The sequence below is a fragment of the Lissotriton helveticus genome, chromosome 7 (genome assembly GCF_964261635.1).
Source record: "Lissotriton helveticus chromosome 7, aLisHel1.1, whole genome shotgun sequence".
NCBI lineage: Eukaryota > Metazoa > Chordata > Amphibia > Caudata > Salamandridae > Lissotriton > Lissotriton helveticus.
In genome coordinates, this window is record NC_136068.1 from 1,494,253,926 (window position 1) to 1,494,278,835 (window position 24,910).

Genomic DNA, 24,910 nt, shown 5'->3' on the forward strand with positions numbered 1-24,910 from the left:
TCTTCTTAGTTATTTTGTCCCAGTAAGTAATTTTTACTTGGAAATGAGTTCCCAGCTGGTCATCCCACAAGTGGCTAAGGCCCATTTCGTGCAAATTGTACTTTATCTTCTGTAACCATTTAATTTTAGAAGATAAGTCAGCATTCTAACATGCATCAATGCATTAGCGTAGGGTGTCAGTACTGGAGTGGTCCAAAGTCTCCGCCAATAGGCTAGGGGTCTAAAACCTGCTGCCTCATCAAAGGAAGTACAATCTAGGTCTAAAAGCAGAGACCTAATAGGTGTTGATTGGGGGAGGGCAGTCAGGGTTCGTAAAAACTTGTTTTGCGCTTGAACAATGGGTAATAGGTTTTCAAACCCCCAAAGTTCAGCGCCATAGATAATAGAGGCTCTGATTTTCCCATTATAAATTGCTACAGCTGGCCCTATAGGCTTGGTATAAGACAATCAATGTTCTTTTAATTGGGCTCCATTTAGCTGATTGTGCCTAAGAATCAATACATCAAGTTGAGGGGCCCAATTCACCTTCCTACCCATTGTTACCCCTAGATAGGTAAAGTATCGGTTTGATCTAGTGATACCTTATCCATTGCAACTCTGCCTTTAATACATTTATGTTTATGCAGTACCATGAACTTGGTTTTATCAACATTCACTGCAAGTTCATGGTCAGTGCAGAAAACTATAAATTGATCAAGGGCACGTTGCAGACCAACCTGAGTTTTAGACAAGATTAACGTATCGTCTGCAAACATGAATAATGGAACCCTTGATCCGTCAAGAGATGGAGCATCAGTTGGAAAATTGGAATAGTATGCGATAACCTTATTTATAAATAGGGAGAACAGGGTAGGAGCGAAGACACACCCTTGCCTCACACCTTTATTGACTGAGAAGCGGTCAGATAATTCATCCTGCTACCCCCACCTTACTTGGGCATAATTAGCCTCATGTAATTTAATGATAAAACTAAGGATTTCTAGGGGCATCCCGGCCTCCTTTATTGAATCCCACAGCTTATAGCGAGGTACTAAGTCAAATGATGATTTTGAGTCAAGAAAAGCTGCATACAGAGTTCCCCCGCTAAAATCACTGTAGACCAATAAATCATCGTAAAGTGAAAGACTTGATCAATGGTACTGACGTGAGGTCGAAAACCCGCTTGATAGGTAGAAAAAACATTCTGATCTATAATCCACTCATTAACTCTACCTAATACTAGTCTCGCATCAATTTTTTGTAAGGTATCAATTAGGCTGATCGGCCTATAATTGCTGGGACTGACACGGTCTCCCTTTTTATATATGGGAAACATTTCTGCCCCTCGCCAAGTATCAGGTATTGGTGCACCTCTAGCAATAGTATTAACGATGATACAAATATATTCAATCCAGATGTTCCTATCTTGTTTATAAAGGTCGGCCGGAATACAATCTGGAACAGGAGACCTTCCTGCAGGGACCCTTTCCAGAACTCTATCTATCTCTCCTTTATTGAATAGTAAGACTGCCTCTGCATTGATCTCAATGTACTTAGTGCCATTGCTGAGTGGCGAAGCAAATTGGCCTTGGAAATACTGGACCCAAAGCTCGGGGGAACGTTGTTAACAGGTATGGTTCCAGTCGTATGACTGCCTCATTTAACCAGTCTCCAAAATTTGATCCAATTCTTACCATTAGAGGCATGTAAAGAATGTAAATTGATACTTGTAAATTGTAAATTGATACTTGTATAGCGCACTACTCACCCGCAAGGGTCTCAAGGTGCTTGTACGAATACCGATGTGGAACCCATCCTGGCTTTCCCTGTGAGGTGTCCACTCCTGGGCACCCCCAAGGTGGAGGCCAGGCATCCTTAGCGTTGTGGGGGCCGTTGTGGAGATTAAGCAAGCTATTGCCCAGAGTTGCAGAGTGGGACTCCATGATTGGAATAGGCACTGAGGCGAGAATTATCAGGTCTGTGGAATTTTTAGCCCAAGACCCGCCGAGGCGGGGAATTGAACCCTGGTCCCGGGCTAGACCTCTGCATCAGGGTCTGCCGCTCTAACCATTGAGCCACACTTCTCCATTAGTCAGACTAACCCATCTGTCCTCATCATAGTCTTTCTTCGCCTTCAGTTGTACTTCCTTATAATTAGCTCTTGCTACTTTAACCTGTTGATGAACTCCCATCTTAATTGCATTTGAGAGGCGCCGGAATGCAGCACCACAAGCCTCATTATACCACTTGGACAATTTTTTGAGAGGAGTCTTAAACGGCTTCCTAATTTTTGTAAACAATGTCTTCAATTTTGGAAAATGATCCTCATGGGCCTTCATAAGGTCTACGGGACAGTTACCATTGATATCGATAGAACCCATTATTGCAAGAGTCTCTTCAGTGGATGACCTAAACTGCATTTGTAACCCTTCATCCTCTGAAATCACTGCCCATTTTAGCTGGCGGCAGTCTTGAGACATGATCACCTCACCTACCATTGAAGCAATGTCAACCACTGGGGGATCCGAACCGATCCTAGTTAGGGTCAGTAGTAATGGGTCATGATCACTCTCCGGTCTGTGGTAGACCACCATATCCACCAGTCTATCCCAGAGTTCTAAACTTATAAAAATGTAATCAATCCTACTACTTCTGATCCCATTGGAAAATGTGACGCAACCTTCCGCATCAGCGGGGGTTCCCCAATTAATAGCTCTAATCCCATGCCCTAGGGATAGGCTTTTCAATCAGAGCGCCGCCTCAGTCCATTTTTTGGTTGGTGTCAGTGAGAGGAGAGGTACCCCCCCAATTCTGGTTCTCCTCCATAATAAGGCTACAGTCATCTATGCCTAATGACTCGAATGTACAGTTAAAGTCACCTACAATAACCAGAACACTTGAGCCATCCAAACCGTCCATGAATGTGTCTATGTGGGCGATAATTGGGGAGGCTTTCCCACCCGGTAAGCCTCTCGCATAGACATTAATTAATATAAGGTCCGGCTCACCCTTTGAACAGATCTTGATAGGAAGGATATAGGGATTGTCTATTGGCAGTACCTTAATTTGAAGCGTTGCCTGTTGCTTGACCCATATGGTCAATCCCCCACTAAGTCTCCCTTTTATATTTGCGATTGCCGCCTTACCATAGGCCAAATAGCCTGGGTGGCAGATCGTATCTAAAGACCAAGTCTCCTGTAAGACAATACAATCTTACCCCTCTACAAAGCTCGACCAATCAGAGGACATGGTCTTATGAAGCAAACCAGCGATGTTCCATGATATTACAGAAAATACGGGGTGATGCGAGCTCCCATGGTTAACCTGTGCTGGTGACAAGCCCTTGGGCTGATTCTTAGCCTCCAAACCATGGGTTCTACTCACCAGATCTAGATCAGCAATAGGGAAGCAAGCATAACTTGATACCAGGGCCGGGGTAGGTGGTAGTGGTCATTCACATGAATCCAAATCGGATAACGGGGCAAATCTATTGGACAAGGGGACCTCATGCGTTCTATTAGCTGTTCCATAAGGTCCCCATGGTCGCCTGTCGATCTATGGGCATTCGAACCATTACTTTAAGTGGGCCCTGGTTTGTAAAAGTACCCTAATGGTACAATGGACACCCTATCCATTAATCTACCCTTCATCCCACAAATGTTGTCCAGCAAGAATTTTGTTATGTGCATGTTATTAAAATTCCCAACAACACAATCGCCTAGCCCTTCCTTCCTAGAAGGACCAATCCACGATATCCGTCTGGCCATAATCATAAATCTGTCAATGCCCTCCTCCCAAAACCCAACCTCCCTAAGTCGAATATTAAACCAATGCAAAACTTTACACAATAATTGGTCTGTGGTTTCAGACGGAGTTTTCCGCAGAGATGGGACATTTTTCAAAACAACTACTAAAGGGGTTGCAGCCGGGGCAAATTAAAAACTAGGGTTTTGGATTGTGCAATATTGTATCCCGAACTTCTCAGTCCATCTGTCCCATTGGGTATACAAGCTTGTGGATCCAGGGGGCTGACTTTACAGTTATTAACACTTGTTGCAACTGTTGTATCTCTGCAATCACCCGAAGTGAGGATTGATTCCCTGGGTCATCATCAAACCTGGGGACTGCAGCTGCCTTTGTAGATGTTACTGGGGCTAAATTAGTTGGTATCCGCGCGACAGCTGGTTTAGTAGTTGTTAAACTTGAGCACTATATTCTCAGTACGTTCGAGGAAGTCACCATATTCCCTGGTTATTGTTTATATTCGTGGCAGTTTTCTTAGGTTGAGCAAGATGACCCTCGAGGGCAGAGAATCAATTCTTGACCAGGGATTCGTAATTGTCCAATCGTTCTTCTACCCTAGCCAATCTATGTGTAATGGGAGTTAGCAGGGTTGTTAATGTACTCTCGAGTCTCCTCCACAGTTTGTGGTCGCAGTTCAAGTTAAAACCACCCGTGGAGACAGGATTAGAATCCAAACCAACTGGAACGGCATTATCGGAAGTACAGTCCTCATCAGCTATAACACGACGTCGAGTTTTATTTTGCCTAGCCACTTTAGCCACTTTTGCAGTACAGGGCCTTTGTGGGCCTCCTCCCCGCTTCCTTTTCACTGCTAGATCGGATGTAGTGATATTATTTTTGATCGAGGACCTAGTAGATGCTCGTGTGGTCTTGCAGGCAGCAGTGTTAATTAGGGCATGTGGCAAATTTACAGAGTCCTCTGTTAGCCCGGGGGAATTAGGCAAATCAGCGCTCTCCTCAATATAACTCGAGGGTATGATGGAATTCGCAGCTAAATGAACTGGTGAACATGCTGTAATTATTGTGCCTAGAGACGATCTCTTATTTAAAAGCGGGTCCAAAGATAACCGACGCTCCGTCATCTGAATCTCCTTGTCCAAGACTGAAGTGGCCCTTAGTATGAACTGATCGAGCGTCCCCACCACACTACCACCATGAGGGGCGCCTGGCCTCTTCCCTTCACGTCTGCTCATCTTGATATACCTATGAATTCCTTACCCAGGCAATCAACAACGAGCAAAGATATTATTACTGGGTTATATAAGTGTTATCCGGACTGACCTTGGACGATGAGGAGATTTAGAGATGGGGCCGGCCTCGTCCGGGCTCCGACGGGCTCAAATGGGCCAGCCCTTGGCCCAGGCTTTGCCTGGCGCATGCCCGCGCTCGTTCCGCGAAGCGGGTGTGGCAATGTACTAAATAGGCGTCCTCAGCGGGATAGAGCAGGCACCGGTGCAGGCAGTACACAAGCCCCCTGGGACTTGCAGTCCCCTTTCCAGCAGCGTCCTCTCACACACAGGCGCAGCGGCTCCCGCGAAGCTGGAGCAGCAAGAAGTTTTGTGGCGTCCTCAGCAGGCACAGGTGCGGGCGGTACACGAGCCCCCTGGGACTTGCAGTCACCTTTCCAGCAGCGTCCTCTGACACACAGGCTCCCCAAGGTTTCTTACTTCCTTTGATACTTTAGGCGGTGATTTCAGTTCAACAGGTCAACAGGTCAGGCGGCAAGCGGGTCATATTGTTTCAAATCGCCACACATGAGTATTTCCGTTTTGGAAGCATTCAGTTTCAGATGGCTCCAAGTCATCCATTGATCCATGGCTCTGAGGCAACTGAAAATTGGCAAGATTCCAATGTCTTTAGGGCATTCCAGTTGAAGGAGTATTTGCATGTCATCTGCATTGTTATAGAACTTGAGTTGAAATTGATTGATCAGTCCCAGTGATGACTTCATGTAGATGTTGAAAAGTCTGGGCAAGATGGTGGAGCCTTGTGGGACCCTAGCTTTTGTGGAGTATGGTTTGGATGAGAAAGGTGGGGTATGGATGACATTAGTTCTGTTTCGAAGGTAGGACGTGATCCAGTCCAAAGCAGTCCCCTCTATGCTGGTTTTGTAGAGTCTTTGTATCAGTGTCATGGTCAACCGTGTCAAAGGCAGCCGAGAGGTCCAAGAGGAGTTACAGTCAATTGTGTTCTTCAGGTCATCCCAGATGGTAAGGAGAGCAGAATTTGTGCCTCTTCCTATACGGAATCCTGTTTGGAAACCTGAAAGTATGGCATTGTCTTCAATGAATTGTGACATCTGGGTGAACGCTGCTCCTTCTATCAGTTTGCCCAGGAAAGGTCCGTTTGTAATGGGTCTGCAGTTGTCAGGGTTTAGGCGGTCCAACTTTATTTTCTTCAGTAAAGGGCATATGTATGAGTTTTGAGTTCTTCTGGAAATATTCCAGTAGTTAAGGAATTGTTGATGATTCTTCTTACTGGAGTGGCAGCAGAGAATTGTGTTGAAAGTTTGTGGTGGACATGGGGCAGAAAGACTGGCGGCAGCCCTGCTTGCTTTGAACAGGTCCATAAATTCATTGTGTGGAATGTGTTGGAAGGAAGAGAGAGGCTGAGTTAAAGTATTCTTGGAATGTTGTTTTGTAAAAGTGTTAGTGCTGGTGCTGTGTTTCTGTTTTAACTACGAGTCCAACGTGTCTGCTTTGTCCGTGTAATGATTTGCCAGTTTGTCTGTGAAATCTTGAGTAACTGGATGAGTTCCTTCGAGGCAATTCGTTTTACGAAATTCATTAGGTATTTTATAGAATTCTTTATTTTAACATTTAGTATTTTGAATTCTGTCTGAATAGTACCCTTTCTTTGCTTTTTTGATAGCTGTCTTGTATATCTGTTAATTTCTGTAGGTGAAGTTTGTCTTGTTTATTTTTTGTTTTGAGCCAGGCATGTTGCAGCTTTCTAATTTGTAGTTGTATGTCTTTTATCTCTGTATTTCTACAAGGTGCTTGTTTTCTTTTGTTCTGTTGTATGGTTTTGAGTGCTATCAGAATATCAAAAGTTTCCTGTGGCCACTCCTATCGTTTTTTAATAGAATGTATTGTTTCCAGATCTGTACTGCATGTTAGTTGTGTTTCTAAGTGTTCCAAATTGAGTTTGTTCCACAGTCCTTGGGTGGATGCACATAAGGTGGTTTTAGGTGAGTCGCCTATTGCTGTTTTATGTTGGAAAGCAAGCAAATGGGGATGTATGATGTTACAACGCATGCTTTTACCACGCATGCTGTTACAACGCAGTTTTTACAACGCATACCATTACAACGCATAGCGCTTTGGGGTGCTGGATAGTGAATAGTTTAATTTACTATTCCAACTCCAGTCCCCGTGGACACTAGGGAAGGTGTTGGATAGTAAATTAAATCTATTCCCTATCCTAGAGCGCCCCCCAGCGCAATGCGTTGTAATGGTTTTCGTTGTAAAACCTGCGTTGTAAAGGCACTGCGTGGTAAAAGTTGCGTTGTAAAGGATGTTTCCCAGCAAATGGTGGTCTGACCATGTGACCGGAGTTATAGTTTGAAAGGTTACTAGTTCAGTATTAACAAAAATGACATTTACAATATGTCCAGCAATGTGTGTGGGTTTGTGGACAATCTGATGCAGGTTAGGTGTGTCTATGCCAGTGATTATTGCTTTTGGATGGGTCATATTGGGTTTGTCAAACCAAATGTTGAGGTCACCCAGAACGCATAGGTTCGAGTGTATTCTTATCAGGTTTGAAACCATGTCTAGATGTGTGTCTGGGAATGTCGCCTTGCTAGGTGGAGGTCTGTAAAGGAGCAGGAAGTTACAAAAGGAAGACGGTGTAGGATTGCATCTTGTGAGAAGAGCCTCACAATTCTTTATGGAGATAACGTCAACTTTAGTGATATGTAATGTTTGCCTGAACACAATAGCTAGACCACCTCTTTTTTTTGCCTATATGATTTTGGGTGATCGTTTGATAGCCTAGAGGAATGGTTTCATGTAGGACTTAAGCCATATAATCTCCCAACCATGATTCAGTTATAATAGTTTGTCTGGTTTTGCGGCGAGAAGGTCGTAGATGTGATGTGTGTTTTTAGAGAGTGATCGAGCATTTATTAGTAGACAGTGTAGAGAATGTGCTTTGGTGACAGTGAGACTTTGTTTTGTAGAAGAGGGATCAGTATGGTGAAGGTTAGTAGCAAGTGTGTTTTTAGTGCTGGTATTATCTGTATTAGGATAGCAATCGTGTAGCTGTTCTGTAATGTGTTCTTCGCCCAGCAGGCTAAGAAGGCATTTTGATGGGTCTGCGTGCATAGGTGGTGGAGATGGTGTTTGAGAGTGAGTTGGTGCACTGTGTTGCGTTTGTGGTGTAACCTTGTTTTGCAGTAGACATCAAGAAGCAAAGTTGTGATGCGTGGCACGTTGCTTATATTGGTTGCGTATGCTTAGGGCAGAAGGTGTATGAGTCAGTGGTGGTGGTGCAGTATTTGGGTCATGTAGTGAGCTTCTAACTTGGCCAACGGATGAGAGGTTGTTGGGAAGAGAGTTGCTGTGTTGCTGTATGTGTGTTAGGTGTGGTGGAAGAGAGAAAGCTCGGCATTGGAGTTTGTTCTTTTGCGTAGTTTGAAAGGTGGGTGTATGATTGCATTTTGTGACTGTAGGTAGTATGAGGTGTTGTACTTGAGAGATTTTGTTGTGCTGATGTGTGACATGTTTTGGTTTTGAGGAGTAGTGAAAAGAGGTGTAGATGTATTTGTTTTATCATGTGGATTTGTTTGTATACTATTGCTTGCAAGTGGAATTTGTAAGGTAAAGGGGGTGGTGATGTTTGTGAGTAGAGTGTATGTCATGTGTAGGAAGGGATGAAGTAGATTTAAGACTGTTTACTTTAGACCTGTTTGCTGCAAGAGTTAAAATGTGTGGTGCTGTGGCATGTAAGTATTGTGTTGTTGTGTTATTGTGGTAGAAAGAAGAGGGGGATAAATGATAGAAGGCTGAGTATGGGTTTGTTAAGGATAAAAGTGGGTCTGTTAGGAGTAATTAGAGAGGGGAGTTTGTGTCTGGATGGGTTGTAGTTAAGTATGGTATGGATTTTGGTTCTATTGGTGATGAGTGCATTGATTAGTGGTATTGGATAGAGTTGTGTACTGTTTGTAGGTAATGGTGGACATGTGTGGTAGCTGGGATAGAAGGGTATATAGATGTGGTTTGTGTGGTTTTGCAGTGTATGCTGGTACATTTATTTGTGCATAGGGTTTGTTTGTAGTAAGTGTGTGGTGTATATTTGGTGTGAGTGTGTTACTCTGTTTGTAGATGTGGATGGTGTGGGGTGGGTATTACTGAAAGAGAAAAATGGCAGCATTTCTTGCCCTGGTCCCGACCAGTTTCAAACAAGCTCAAACAAGCAACTGCCTTTGTCCTCTAAGCCCTTAATCTCAACACCTGGGCTGAGACACCCTAAGCCTTGGCCTTTTATAACCTTAGTAGTCAGGTGACCCCTTCAGCCAATGGGAACTCTAGCCCTAACACTATCCAATCACAACACTAGCCCTAAAATCTAGAACCAATAGGAGACCAGGACCTCATAGCCAATCTTAACCCTTGTCCAAGCACTCAATCAGGTTAAAAAACCCTAATCTCTACATCCAATAGGGGCCCTAGCCCTAGCAGTAGTCTCAGCCCTAGTCCCAGCAACCAATGACACAGGAAACCGTAGTCCCTACTTCCAATAGAAAGCCTAGCCTTAGCCCTAGTCCCAACCCTAGTCCATCAACCAATCACACAGGAAGCCCTAGTCCCTACTTCCACTATAAAATCTAACCCTAGCCCTAGTCCCAACCCTACATTGATTGAATCACAGATCCAGAAACCAATCAGAACTCTCAAATACCCAAACAATGTACTAACCCTAATCCAATAGAAACACCAGATACAACCACCAATCAGTGTTCACATGTACCAACCAAGAGCAGACTATATAAGGTCCCAGCAACCTCAGACAAGGTTTGCTGGCCAAGGAGTTGGAAGTTGCTCCTCTATTCAGAATTTCCAAGGAGACAGGCAGTCTCAATCCCCACTTGACTTCTGCAAGTAAGGGCCTAACAAACTTTGTCCTCTAACAATACTGTTTGTATCAAACTTTACTCACTCTCCTAGACAATAAAATGAGTGCACAATCCCTTTCAAACACAGCTCACAACAGATTACTGCTGTCTCAGAGCACCCTCTGTTCACTCTCTGATGTAGAATATCCCTGTATCTAGGGGAGCTGGGGTTGGATTGCTTAACATATAGGTCTGAGCACAGACCAAGGGAGAAATTATGAGGGAAAACAGAGAGTCACGGGGAATGAGTGGGAATAAAAGCTACAGATTTTGGACTGCAAATCCCACAGTTCAACAGGTTAAATGATAACAGTCACGGGCAAGTAAAAACCACAAATTTATACACAAAACAGGTAAGGAATTATGCAATTACGGGCAGGCTAAAACTACAATTTTTAAACTGTAACAGCTACATGCAGAAAAGTAATAAAAAATGATGCAATTACGGGTAGGGAAAATCACTTATTTTAATTTAGAAAAGAGACAGTACTAGTCTGCCTCCTTATCACCTCCTGGTCTTTGGCTCACTGCAGTCTGGGGCACAGGGAAACTCCAACTCACAAAATGGAGGTGAATGTTTTGGGGTTCACCCAGCAAACCCTTAAGGGGCCTGGGCAGGTGTGAGAGGAGGGCTCAGGGTTGCCTGGGAACTGGTGAGCCAATCAGCAGGCTTAGTCTTGCAGGGCCTGAGGGCCTGGAAAGCTGCTCCTCTGTTCAGAATCTCCTACGAGACAAACATGCTCAATCCACACTTTGGACTTCTGCAGGTAAGGGCCTAACAAACTTTGTCCTTTAACAATACTGTTTGTATCAAACTTTACTCACACTCCTAAGATTCGATATTACTCTTGAAGGCAGTTTATAATCTCATCTTTGTGTCTGCAATTACTCTTGCCCCTTGTTCATTCTTAGGGAAGTGGAACTGTGTTAAATGTGAAGGAATAACATGCTAAGTAGGTCTCCGTTTATTCTAAGACCTTCTTTGTGACTGGTCTTTGAAGCCGATGCTATTGCAGAATCCATGAAAGATGAAAGATGTCTGCGCTGGATTTGAGATCAGTAGTACCTTTGGATCAGAAGCCCAGCCTGCCGACACCACGGGATGTTTCTTAAATCAAGTACCTCCTTGTTACTCCCTGTGACTTGACAGGACCATCATAATGATATTTCTTGTAATCATGGATCGGTATGGATGAGTTCTCTTTATAATCTTTGGCACAGCTATTATTCCCACACTTTGTTATTCCATTGGAGATGTGCTGGTGGCCTTATGCCAATTTAAATTAATCACTCAGGCATTGTACTATTTGCGATTCTAAAATAACACTATGTACTGTCACACCAAGGAGCCGCAATGGACGGACCACCACTGAGTCCATTTCTCTTTCATGAAACCCACCGCACACAAGCGCACGCCCCGCCCCTAGGCAGAAACTGGAACAAAATCACTGAGGAACACCTCACCTCCGTCCAAAGCTGCACTCCTCCCCCTACCATGACAGACGCCAACGCAGCAGACAGTGTTCACCAATGGATCGCCAACTGCAACAACACTCTCGTCCCTCTCCAGAACTCCGCCAGACGACACAACACGAAAGCCACCTGGTTCACCACGAAAACTCAGAGAATCCAATACCCCTTGCCGATAAATGGAGAAAAACCTCGGAAGCATGCTCCACCTCCATGGCCGCAACCACCGCACACCACCAACTCATCAAATCAACCAAGAGAAAATTCAACCAAGACAGAATCTCTCCAACACCCACAACTCCAAGGAACTCTTCGCCATCATACAAGAATTCACTGGACCCAACAGCGAAATTCCCTGCCAAGAACTCTGCAACAAGCTCAGCTCACAAGATCAAGACGCTCTATTGCAACTTTGACTACCAAGACCATGGCACCGACCCAACACCCCCACCATCTATGCCAACCAACTGACCCTCCTCACCTGGATCCTCTCACACTGCAAAGACTATGAAAAGCATCGACTCGGGAGCACTCACTGAACCCTGCCCACTGCACATCTTCCACAGGGCCGCAATCGCATCCAAACTACGACGAATGATCAACTGCTTCCTCGAGACAGCCACATTCCCCGACAACTGGAAACGTGCCTAAGTCAAACCCCTCCTCAAGAAGCTCTCCGCAGACCTGATAGACCTCAAAAACTTCAGGTCCATCTCTCTTCTCCCCTTCGCCACCAAAGTCATCGAGAAAGTCGTCAAAACCCAGCTAGCGCACTTCATAGGAACCAACTACATCCTCGACTCCTCTCAATCTGGATTTTGCAGCAACCACAGCACCGAGACTGCCGTCATAGCCGCCACTGACGACATCCGCACTCTCCCTGACCAAGGCCACACTGCAGCCCTCATCTTCCTAGACCTCTCAGCAGCCTTCAACACCGTCTCCCACCACTGACTTTCTGCCAGACTCCACGAGGCCGGCATCCAGGGAACTGCCTTAGACTGGATTTGATCTTTCCTCTCAGGCAGAATACAAAGAATAAGACTCCCACCCTTCCTCTCCGAAACTACAGAGATCAGATGCAGAGTACCCCAAAGATCATCCCTCAGCCCCACGCTCTTCAACATCCACATGGCCCCCCCCGCAACTACGGTCAGAAAACATGAACTCAACATAGTCTCTTACCCCAACGACACCCAACTCATATTCTCCCTCACCAAGGAACCCCACATCACCAGGCACAGTTTCCAAGAAGGGATGAAGGCTGTTGCATCCTGAATGAGCAGCAGCTGCCTGAAGCTCAACTCGGAGAAAACAGAAGTCCTCATCCTTAGATCCACCCACTCCGCATGGGAGAACACTGGGTGGCCCCCTGCCCTCGGAAACCCACCCACCTCTACGGACCACGCTTACATCCTTGGTCTCATATTTAACTCTTCACTCACCATGAACCACCAGAACAATGCCGTCTCCCCCACATGCTTCCACACCCTCTTCATACTCCGCATGACCTTCAACTGGAGCCCCCCGACTCCAAGAAGACCGTCACACACGCACTCATCACCAGCAGACTGGACTACAGAAACGCGCTCTATGCCAGAATCAAGAAACCACTGCTCTGCAAACTGTAGACCGTCCAGAATGCCGCAGTCAGACTCGTCCTCAACATCTCACGACATGACCACATCACCCAACTCCTCCGCTGCCTCCACTTGTTCCCCATCAAAAAAAGAATAACCTTCAAACTGCTCACACAGCCAACAAAGCCCTCCATAACACCGGACCTCAATACCTCAACAAATGAATCTCCTTCCACACCCCGAAGAGAAACCTCCGCTCTGCCAACCTAGCCCTTGCCACGGTCCCCCACATCCACAGGGCCAGAGCTGGTGGCAGATCCTTCTCCTACGGTAAACAACATTTAGGACGAAAGTTTTTACCCGCATAGAATCACAACGCGGTTGTTACAACGACTGCGTTGTGATTCCGCATACCATTAATCCACAAGTCGGAACAACGACTTGCGGATGGGGGGGGGGGTGTTGGATTTAAAATCCAACACCTTCCCCAGTGTGCGCACAGATTGGAGTTGGAATAGTAAATTATACTATTCCAACATCCAGCGCCCCCCCCTCTGCAAGTCGTTGTTCCGAATTGCGGAGTAATGGTATGCGGAAGTACAACACGGTTGTTGTAACAGCCGCGTTGTGATTCTATGCGGGGAAAAAGACTGCAGGAAAAAGACGTATATTCTTCTCCTACATTGCAGCCAAGACCTGGAACAAACTCTCCTTCCATATCAGACAAAGCCTGACACTGCACCTATTCAGAAAGAATGTCAAGACCTGGCTCTTCGGATGACCTCAGAGCTGTACGAATCCACATCCCCCCAGCACCTTGAGACCCACATGGGTGAGTAGCGCGCTCTAAAAATCTGTAATTGATTACTGTATGTGTTTATGCTGAGACCAGATCTGGTGCCAGCATTAGAAGTGGTTGGTTACAGCTCTTGAGGGATTGAATATGTGTTTTTGCATGATGATGGAAGCATGTGGTTGGTTGCAACAGGGTGGTCTGTTGTAGAATGGACCCATGCTGAGGCACCAAATTGTTTGCTGTTGTCTGCGATGCTCATGCATCATGAGGGCTGTTTTTTAGCACTAAGATGTGAGAAGCTGAAAAAGCCAGCAAAAACCTATTCTGGCTTTGGGTTGAGATGAACTTCCTACAGACGGTGCCCATGAATGGCATGAATGGCATGTGCATCCTTGTGCTGACAATGACGTGTGTTGCAAACCTTGGAAACTAGCCCTTGGGTGCAGCCAATATCAGCAATGGGACACATACTCATTAAATGGTCATGTGAGTACTCATCACCCAAGATAAGACGTGAGCGAGCTTCCTGTTATTTCATTGTTCAAGGAAATAACCACAAATCAAACAACTTTCACCTACTTCTCGAAAGTAGTTAATGTTTAATAATTTAATAGGACACCCCAAATACATTGAGCTGCACTTAATCCACAGGAGCTACAAAGAGGTTTTGTAAAGGAAACAGCAGGCTTGACGGTGTTTGTAGTATTTCTGTTTTTTAATGAGCACACTTTGAACAGCTGGCCTTTGGTGCATCAGGCTACACAAAGAGCACATGATAAAACCATACAGTATTATATAGAAATGATTGCATACATTTCAGGACCCCGTTCCGGGGGCCACAGCTACACAGGAGTTACTGGGCCCAACTGAGGTGGTTAAGATATTTTACAGCTGATGCCCCGGGGCTCACCCTACAATGGATCCTGCTCAATTGGGTCAAGCACCCCCTTCAGCACCTGACTCTCACCTGGGCAGCGTAGCTCGAGCAGTCAAGGCTCCCTCAGGGGAAGCTCAGATACAGTTCAGTGAACACGACTCATAACTCAACATGCGGGTAGCACGGCAATAAATCGATGTCCAGTCAAAAATGTATTTTTGCATAATACAAAGTATTTTATTCCGACTCTACACATGCAAAGGCAAACAGCATTTAAAAAGCAATGACACAATCCCCTTGAGGTTAGTGCTTTATTAGTTGTAAGGCCTCTCCCTGTCCTCCCAACTCTTGTGTAACAGGCTTGATGTTAATCCCCATTCATTGATGGGCACATCCAGGGAATGCAAACTAATAGACCATACTCAAGAGTTCTTACCTCGTACTCTACAAGTAAGTTCAATGTTTGGAGTCTAGGGCTTACCAGCACCAAGGGTGGTATGTCCCTGGGGCCCAAAGGCCCAGTTTTTGGCTTAGTGACTTGGTGGCAAAGCACCCTGCAACATTGCTGTGCAGTCCTGTCCTAATCAGCTGAGTCATCCTACCCACGATCACACATGGCAGCACCTGGAGGCGCAGGCTCTTGACCCCTAACCAAGCTACCTGAAGCGGTCAGAAGGGAGAGGTGCTCAGTCTCTAACGGTCACCCAGTTAGTCCTTTCTCCCTCAGCAGAGGGTGAGGCTGGTCTCCGTACTCCAATGGACTCCATGGGGGCAGTCCACAAAATTATGTTGAGTTCCAGCTTAGTCACACCAGTTTCCTGGTCCTGAGTGACGACCTGAACCTCTTGTCTTCAGCATCTCAGGGCCCCCTCCTGGCATATGGGGTTGCTACTCCAGCCTTCACACTCTGGTCTCGCTAGCCTCACTTGGATAGTCACGGCAGCCCCCCTGGCATACTCGGTCGCCAAGCTACTTCAGCACATGGGCAACAGCCAGGGAACAGGTTTGTCCTGCCATGCAATATTGGCCCCTCCTGGCTTACAGTGTTACCCAGTTAATTTAGCACACGGGCAATGGACTAATGGGTGCGGGGATGGGTTTCTCCTGCCACAATTCATAGGCAATCAGTGGTGGCATTTCGTGGCATACGAGATTGTCCAGTTAGTTCGGCACACTGGCAATGGCCCAATTGGTGTGTAACTGAGTTCATGGCATTCCCTCCTGGCATACGTGGCCGATAAAGTTCAACACATGGGCTATGTCCGAATCAGTGTGGGGCTGGATTCATCACACAGAGAGTCCTCAGGCTAGGGATCTCCAGTTGGACCTCGCTCCCTTGAACACTCTGCTCTTTCTCACAGGCACACCGGTCTTAATGAGCAGGCAAGCGCTGGTGCGTCAGGTTCCAGGGCAGTTGATCTTGGCTTCCCTGGGTGATGTCCCCTCACCCAGCATGGAGACTAGCAGGCGGCACTCCTAGACCAGGTCACAGGCAAACAATAAATCAATCAATAATTTGTATAGTGCATACTGTCACCCCTAGGAGTATCTGGGTGCTGATGGTGCTGTGTCTCAGTCGAAAAGCCAGGTCTAGAGTCCGCCAGGGAGGTTACCGTTCAGAGGTGGAGGGGCAGGTCAGAGGTGCCATTCGGAAGTGGACGGGTGCAGAGCTTCCCCTCCTCACACAGCTCGGCTGGCTGCTCTGCAGATGATAAAGTTTGGGTTCTCAGACTCCTCTACTTATAGTCCTTTTCCAGACACAAAATGTGATTTAGGGTCTGGACCTTTGAGGTTGGGAAAATCTCTCCCCTTTCTTCTTCCTCGTGAAGGATGTCTGTCATGGCAGACAGGACTCCAAAGCTGATTAACCCACAACAAGATTCATGGGAGTGACCAGATTGCACACCTGGATGTCAGCCCCAGTGAAATGTGCATCAAAGGCTAATCCCAGGCCCTGGGTCCTACTCTGTATGATTCTCTTATCAGCCCCATCTCCCTCTTCCTGAGATGTGTCCAGTCCCCTTTCCTGGTGATCTGTAGTTGAATCAAAGAGACCTCTGAACTGCACAGGGAGAGTCTGGCTCTCCCCTCATCCAGTGCTTGTCCCACACAGCTAACAGGAATGCAGCAATACACAATTCTGTCCAGGGGGATTCCCCTACTCCTCATGGGCCTCATTTATGAGGCCTTGCGTCACTTTTACGCCGCCGGTGCGTCACTTTTTGTGCCGCACCAGTGGCGTAAAAAATGCCCCTTGTTGTTAAATATTTACAAAGTGACGCATCTAGGTAGATGCGTCACTTTGTAAACCCATGCGCCACATTATACCTGCGCCAGGTATAATGTATGCAAGGGGGGCGTATTGACGCAAGGAAGGGTCGTAGAAGTGACGCAGTGAAATCTATGTGATTTCACTGCGTCACTTTTAGGACGCCGTTGCGTCAAAATCTTGCGCCGGCCTCACAGCAGGCGTAAGACTGGCGCAGGCCCTTTCACATGGGGCTTGCCCCATGTGAAAGGAGGCATTGCTGGAGTTGCGTCACTTTTGTGACACACTCCAGCAATGCGTCACTTTTGCGCTTACAGATACGTCAGAAATACTGACGTATCTGTAACTCCTTGCGACATGATGCGTCATACTTTAAATATGACGCATCAGGAATGTCGCAAGGAGTGCGCACTGAGAAGTGACGCATCGCTGCTTTCACGCAGCGATGCGTCACTTCTCATAAATGAGGCCCCATGTTTTCACCGGCAGGCCCGAGCTTCCCAAAATGGAACTCACGGTCCTCCATGTTATGCACTAGTGCTGGCACTGCTGCACTCAGGGTACATTCACAGCACATATACACACATGCACTTCCACATCAACCTGATATAGGCCAAGGAAAAGTTAAATACACAACGGCAGAACTTTTACAAAGTTGAGTGAGCCAGTAGGCCTCACTCCAGTGACACAGGGTGAAAAGAACCTGTTCATTACTACTGATTACTACATGGTATATTGCCATCACTGCGTTTGCTGTATTTAACTCCTGGTGAAAGCGGTTGTCTTCCACCACTAAGAGGGTAGCGCTTTAGGCACTCCGCCCGGTCCAACAAGACCGCAATCCATGAGACATGCCTATGTCATGACACACACATGATCCTTGTTCGCCTATGACAAGAAAATCAGCATTAGGGATCCAGACAACAATACACTTGGGCCCTCCAGACGGTTCTCAACATGAAGAGTCTTTTTCCGTCCCAACAATACTCTGATTAGAACATTTCAAAAATAATTAAAGCTGATACATGCTATACACATATGGATGGAGGATTGAGTCTAAAATAGAATTTTTAAAATAAATTATACATATTGATTCACTAAAACATGCAAAAAGGACAACATCCTCCATCTGACAAAACGATGCAGGCAAAATTAAGAGAAATGTGTATATTTTTAAAGGAATTTCAATTCAGAGTGTGCTTCCTTTGTATTTAAACAGAAAGTTAAACATGTGTTTGTGTTAAAGATAAATTACCCCCAGCCATATATTTTAAGCGTCCTGCCAGTTGCTAAGAAGTTCTGTGACCATACAAAGGAACGAGGCCAAAGGCCACGTTCCTTTACAAGTTCTTGGAAATACGAGGTGACTTGCAGTATCCTTACAGTGTACGACAGAGGGTATTTTATTCCTTATAATAAATGTTCACACTATTACCGTTTCCTCAAACTTAAATACTTGGTACCCTCCTCCTTCATATGAAAGAGATACTATAGTCACAGACATAAAGAATAAAATTGGAATATAGTTTGAAATGAAACACATATAAAGGTGTTAGCAATTTGAGGCAAAAGACAGATCAGTTTAATATATTTTATTAAAAATGATGAAGTTCACCATGGATAATTAATACAGCCATATTCAGTTTTTTTCTGTAATTACTCTTAGTGTGCAAAAACATGATCAAGTTCTCATGAATATTTTTTTTCTGCTCATCACTGTTTTGAGAAAAACAGATTAGAAGAATAACAAACATATTTTCATCATCCCTGCGTGTTTAAACTGCAGCTGTAATTATGCTGTGTGACCTGTATTTCACCTTGGCTGTTGATGCCGGTATTAGAAGTCGACTGTAATAAATGATTACAGTTAAGCAGTTGCGTTATTTCCTTAAGTCATACATCGCCTATAAGAAGGAAATTCGAAAAATGCTTATATACAGGAATTGGAGGCTCACATGTATTATAAAGGTCATGGGTAAAGGACATGTTATGATTTACTTCAGTTAAGTTGCAACACCATAATGCCTTCTTCCAGAATGAATAAATCATACCCATGAACATTGACGTTACCACGTTACTTTATTTGCGAACTTGAAATTACTCATTGAACCTTCGCTTGAAGAAGTTTTGCTTCTCTCACTGGAGTGCCATAGGACAGTGCAGGACGCTTCCTGCACTCTTTCATTTTCTATATTTGAACTTTGAGTTCCCACTGGCCAGAAGGGACGTAGGGCCAGATGTAGGTCGGTCGGTAATGGCCGAAAATAGGTATTTTCGGCCGTTACCGACCGGTATTTCAGAAATGGTATGTAGGGCCCTTAATTTTACAGAATCGGTAAATTTACCGATCGGTAAATTTACAGATTCTGTAAAATACCGAATCGGTATTTTTACCGATTCGGTAAATTTGAGATGTAGGTGGGACTCTTCTGAGTCCCACAAGCCTTACAAAATCGGTATTTTACCATCAAATCCAATTTGATGGTAAAATACCGATTCCGGTGTGCATGCACATGTGTGCATGCACACCTCTGCCATATGACCGGCAGACCTGCCCTTGGGGCATGTATGCCTGCCACATGGCACCCGAGCCTGTTTTGGGGGGGCCAGAGGGTGTCAAAGTGTGTCAAAGTGCACCTTTGAGAAATTCGGTATTTACCGATTCTGTAATTACAGAATCGGTATTGCCCATTGATTCCTATGGGCTTCACAGCCCATAGGAATCAATAGGAAATACCGATTCGGTATTTCCAGATTCGGTAAATACCGAATCTTAAAGATTCGGTATTTACACATCTGGAAATACCTACATCTCCCCCCTTCATATTTACCACTTCTTAAATACCGAATCGGTAAAATTCGGTATTTAAGAAGTGGTAAATAAGAATTACCTACATCGGACCCCTAGTTCCTAGGCACCCGAAGATTTAACACTTGCGTGTTTAGTTTACACTGTTGATCTTCCTTAGAGGGCGTGCCGCCTTCCCCAACCATTTGCTGATTCATATACTTGTTCTGGCTAACCTTGGCGAGCACCCACGAAAATGTCTTACGAAGAGATTGCCAGTACTACTGCTAATCGAGCAGACACCTTTGGTTTTACCCCTGAAGAAACCAGCCGCATATACTCTTTAATTCAGGAAGTTGACCCGTCCTCCACCAGTACCTTTTCTAATCCAAGCATGCTACGTCAACTACTCTACACTTCCAAAAGAATCATCAACCAACGTCTACACGCTGGTACCCTCATCAGGTATCATAAAGACCAGCGCATCCCAAGAGGTTTACGCATCGCTTTGAAGCCTACTCTTTGCAGGAACAACCCCAAATTTACGGAGCGATGGTACGCCATCCTCAATCGTTGTTCTTTGGATCTGATTTTATTAATTGTTGAGGAACTTTCGAAAGTTATTGATGACCTAGAGAAAGAAATTTCGCAAATTCAACGCAACTTGGACAGTAACATGCCCAAAGCCGACTTGGACAAAGCCTTAGCTGACATCAATGTCCAACTGGACAAGTATACCAAAGAAATTAATGATAGAAAGATCAGGAAATACAAAAGGGACACTATGGATTACAAGCTGGGAGAGGTATACAGTTGGGCGGAAGTCTACGCCCAAAGGAGACAACAAAGACCATATAACAACCCCTCATCAGATGATGGGAGCTCCACCGATGGCTCTAACCCACCAAGGGGTGTGACCCCACATGGAAGACCTCCTAGAAATATGGCACCCTCAAAGTCCAGTGAGAATATTTCACAATCCAGCGCTTCAACTTCTGGTGTTTCTTTTTTAGAGAAAGGTCCCATTACCGTCGTCGAACCCGGAGGGGTAGAAGTAGACAAAGAAATCGCCACATCGATATCTCAAGCAACCAGGAGCAAAAAACCTTAGTCATCAATATTTCCAACACCACGTTGAACAGTTTTCAATTGTCTGCACTTGAACGTGGTACCTCTTTTGTTCCGACTTACCAGGCTTCGGAACTAGAAACTGAAGTAAGTTTATATAAATTCATGCGCAATTTGAGACTCCGTCACTTCTTTACGAATGTAAGTCCACCCACGACTACACAAGTTAACCACGCTTGCAAAGAATTGAGGACCAAGAGCACTTTCGTGGCCCCAGTGAGCCACAAGATTTTTGACACATATGAAACTATCACTATGAACTCCATCAAAGAACGTTTCAAAGAACCCGGTTCCAGCCATAAAAACCTCAATCGCAGACAGTCTAGAGCGCTTTATCAGATCGCACGCAATCCCAACATTGTGTGTTGTAAAGCTGATAAAGGAGGAGCATTGGTTGTAATGGACAGTGACTATTATTTGAAGAGTGTCACCAATCATGTACACGATCCAGACCTCTACATGAAGTTAACTTATGATTCTACAGAGTCTTTCTCCAAAGTTTTGAAAATAATTTTGGACAAAGCGGTTACCATGGGCACCATCACCGACAAAGAACACAGATATCTAACTCAGGCTCATCCCAAGTGTCCCAGCATTCATATGCTGCCTAAGATCCATAAGAATTTACATCAACCACCTTTCCGCCCTATTGTATCAACCAGGAATTCCATCCACGAACCCACTGGCAAATTTATTGATCTTTACCTTCAGGATATCGTCAAGAATATGTCGACTTACCAACGTGACACCACCGATTTTTTGAATCGTCTCCAACAAGTGTCCCTGGAGCCTCATAACACATACACTTTGGTTACCATCGACGTGTGTGCTTTATATACATCAATACCACACAACAGGGGCATTGATGCCATTGAATCTTTCTTAATAAACCACCCTATCGATGATGATTTGAAAGTTCTCATTCTTGAACTCATTCAATTTACACTGTATCACAGCTACTTCCGTTGGAACAATGACTACTACTTGCAGCTCGTAGGGACATCCATGGGCAATTGCGCAGCGCCCAGCTACGCCAACCTTTTCATGCACCGCATGGAACTGGACCATATTTTGAACAACAACAAATGGGTCAGCAACATTTTAACAATGTGGCGATACATAGATGACATTTTTTTAATTTGGATTGGTCAACCAGACGAGATATGTGAGTTTTTGACTTACATCAACAACCTTGATGATCACATACGATTTACCCATACCATTAGCACCACCAGTTTACCTTTTCTGGATGTAAGAGTGAGTTTATTGGACAACAAACTAGTCACTGATCTATTCGTGAAAGAGACTGACAGGAACAATGCTTTATTCTTTACAAGTTTTCACCCCTCGTCCTTGAAAAAGCATTTACCCTACTCGCAATTGCTCAGGGCTAAAAGAATTTGCTCAGAATCTGCGGCATATGAGTTGTCTGAACAAAGGATCTTACAAAAGTACAGAGACCGCAGATACCCTGAATCCACTCTTTTGTCTGCCAGATCACGCATGTCTGATAAAAACCGTCAAGACCTATTGACATTTCACCAACAACCGAACAGCAATCAGAGACCGGTTTTCGTATCCAAATACTCTACCAAAAGCATTGCCATCAAGAATATCATTCTTAAGAATTGGGATATGATTCGGTATGAGCCTGATTTCCAAGGTATTTTCAACCATAGACCATTGTTTGCATACCAGAGAGCGAAAAACATTAAGAATATTTTGGAAACTACTCCCACTGATGTGTCTGTCTGTTATAATGGCACTGTGGTTCTGAAAATCTGGACCCTGTTGTTATCCCGATATCGAGGTCCAATACCCGTGTCACAAAACATCAACATACCATGACGAATTTAGTATCGACGAACCGATAATGACTAGGACATCATTCCTATGCATTTGCATAGGAATCGAAGGTTGCTAACACCCCTAAATCATAGTTTCCGTTCCAACCCTTTAAACTCCATTTTGTAAGCGGCATCCATCTTGTGCCTTGCCCTCATGATAAGTCAATTAAAGGTCGAGCTTGATCCAAAAGGACACGTCCACCTTCCCTGACTTCCCCCTGACCTGTCCCAACTGACTCCACTGCCTTCAGCCAGACCTGTTTGGGCAGCTCCTCGCCCAGTGGCCGAACACGATAACATCTATGCATAACATTCCACAAACCATTCACTACATACAGACCATGCTTTCTGCAAACATGCACCTGTCCACGTTCCTTGTTTATGGCCAGCTTTATGACTAGGAGCTGCCTTTCTTTATTGGTGTTTCATCGATATCTGATGGGAGTTCCGGGCCTGACTGGGTAATCTATCACGAACTGGACATCTAAAATGTGGGCTTGCTTACATGACTTCGCTCTTTGTATTATTGTAGAAATATGTGTATACGCACACAACAAACAATGGGAGGAGGGTCTAAGGGCGAGTTTACCGACCAACCAGGTACATGCCCCAAAATACAATATTTTCACAACAAAAGTGCCTGGGGGTCAAAAAATTAGTCAAACAGAGTGGATCACAACACCAATACTACACAAAAGACACCAGTGAGGACATCATCCGTGTTAGTGAATGCAGGCCAAGTAGAGGCTCAAGAGCATATGGAGAAATAGTTCCCATCAGAAGCCACACTGTACCGCCCTCTTTGTCATCATTTGGATTCTCCTTACCCAGGAGACAGAACGGCCGGTCAGATGTTACCGTGACCGATATATGTGATACGGGGTGGTGTATTGAGTACAAAAAATGAGGTGGCTGCTGAAAAAGCAGTGTTAAGGTGGTAAGAGTGTTAATGTGAGGGAGAGTAAAATTAGGTGTGTCGGGTAGACAAACAAATTTTATTAGTGTCTCCCAATCCCTAAAGTTTAAAAAGCAAGTGTGAGTGCGGGTTTTGAATAATCACCGTACTTAATAGTGGTCGACATGTTTCTGCATTATATCGAACATAGTTTCAAAATGCATTCTTCAGGACCGTATAAAAACACTGCTACTTATAGTGATGGAAGTTAAAATTAAGATCAATATCACCTGAGCTTCAGGTACATACTCAACCGAATACTGTTGCATCGCACGGTATTGGATCCACACAGAGAGACAAACAAACAAAAAGAAGAACATGAAAGTGTCATATTCCCATGAATAATATACTGTAATGGATACACATTCACATGTATATGGACAACCATTTCGAATTTGCAGACTCACCCATATATGGTGGCTGAGAGGCTTCACCCCACCTGGCTGCAGCGCAGGTATGAGGAGCACCGCTCTAAAAACAATTCACAAGTGACATTTAGAGCTGGAATTTGAAATTGAAATGAATTCACAGGGAGGCAGATTCTTTAGTGCATCCTTCAAAATATACGTTAGTATTGTGCGGTGCTACCCGCCTATGTTCTACTCCATCGGAACGACAGAGATGCGGAGGCCGGGTTAAGTTGGAAAGAATGATAATGAAAAGCTTGGCTCTTCAGTGTTTATTCGCAAACCCCAGTGATGGTAGCGTGATCGCTTTCAGGACAGCGCGTTTGTAGCGTGATCGCTTAGCGTGTTTGTGTTGTTAATCACCAACGCGATGGCTGTTAGACCGCCAGCATACACATTAGGCTTCTCAGCGCGTTAGTCCGCTGGTCGGGTGGGCAAACAAAGAGGCGAGTGCTTTCAGAGCAGCGCGTTATTAATTGGCCTGCGCCTTGTACTTCTCAGCGTGTCGGTCCGCTGGTCGAATAAGCAAACAGACGCGCGATCACTTTCAGGGCAACGCCTCTGTATTATAAACTAACAGTGCGGTAAAATACAGGCAGAAAGCGTGCGCGTTGTGGGCGAGCGCTCGCCTACCTGTCCGTCGGTGTCTCCTGGCAGTCAACTGTACTGTCTGGGGGGGCACCGGCGCTTCTCAAAGATGACTGTATTATGCTTTCTCGTTCAGTCCGGCAGAGAAACAGTCACGTGATGTGGTTCAATCACGTGACACCGGGCATGCTGGGACATGTAGTCCCAAACTGAAAATTAATGAATAGAGTTGGCAACAAAGCATATTGGTCTGGGCGCAAATTGCGCATACAGATAGAGGAGCTCATGGTTCCAGGAGTTCCAC

At 45.1% G+C, this 24,910-nt stretch overlaps 2 long non-coding RNA genes across 2 annotated transcripts in view; one reads left to right on the plus strand and one right to left on the minus strand.

The window, feature by feature from the left end:
• Positions 1-24,910, minus strand: part of LOC144770418 (uncharacterized) — a 361,721-nt gene that overhangs the window by 251,136 nt on the left and 85,675 nt on the right. The gene's annotated exons all lie outside the window — the stretch shown is intronic.
• LOC144770417 (uncharacterized) overlaps positions 1-24,910 on the plus strand; it is a 177,593-nt gene that overhangs the window by 6,128 nt on the left and 146,555 nt on the right. The window lies entirely within an intron of this gene.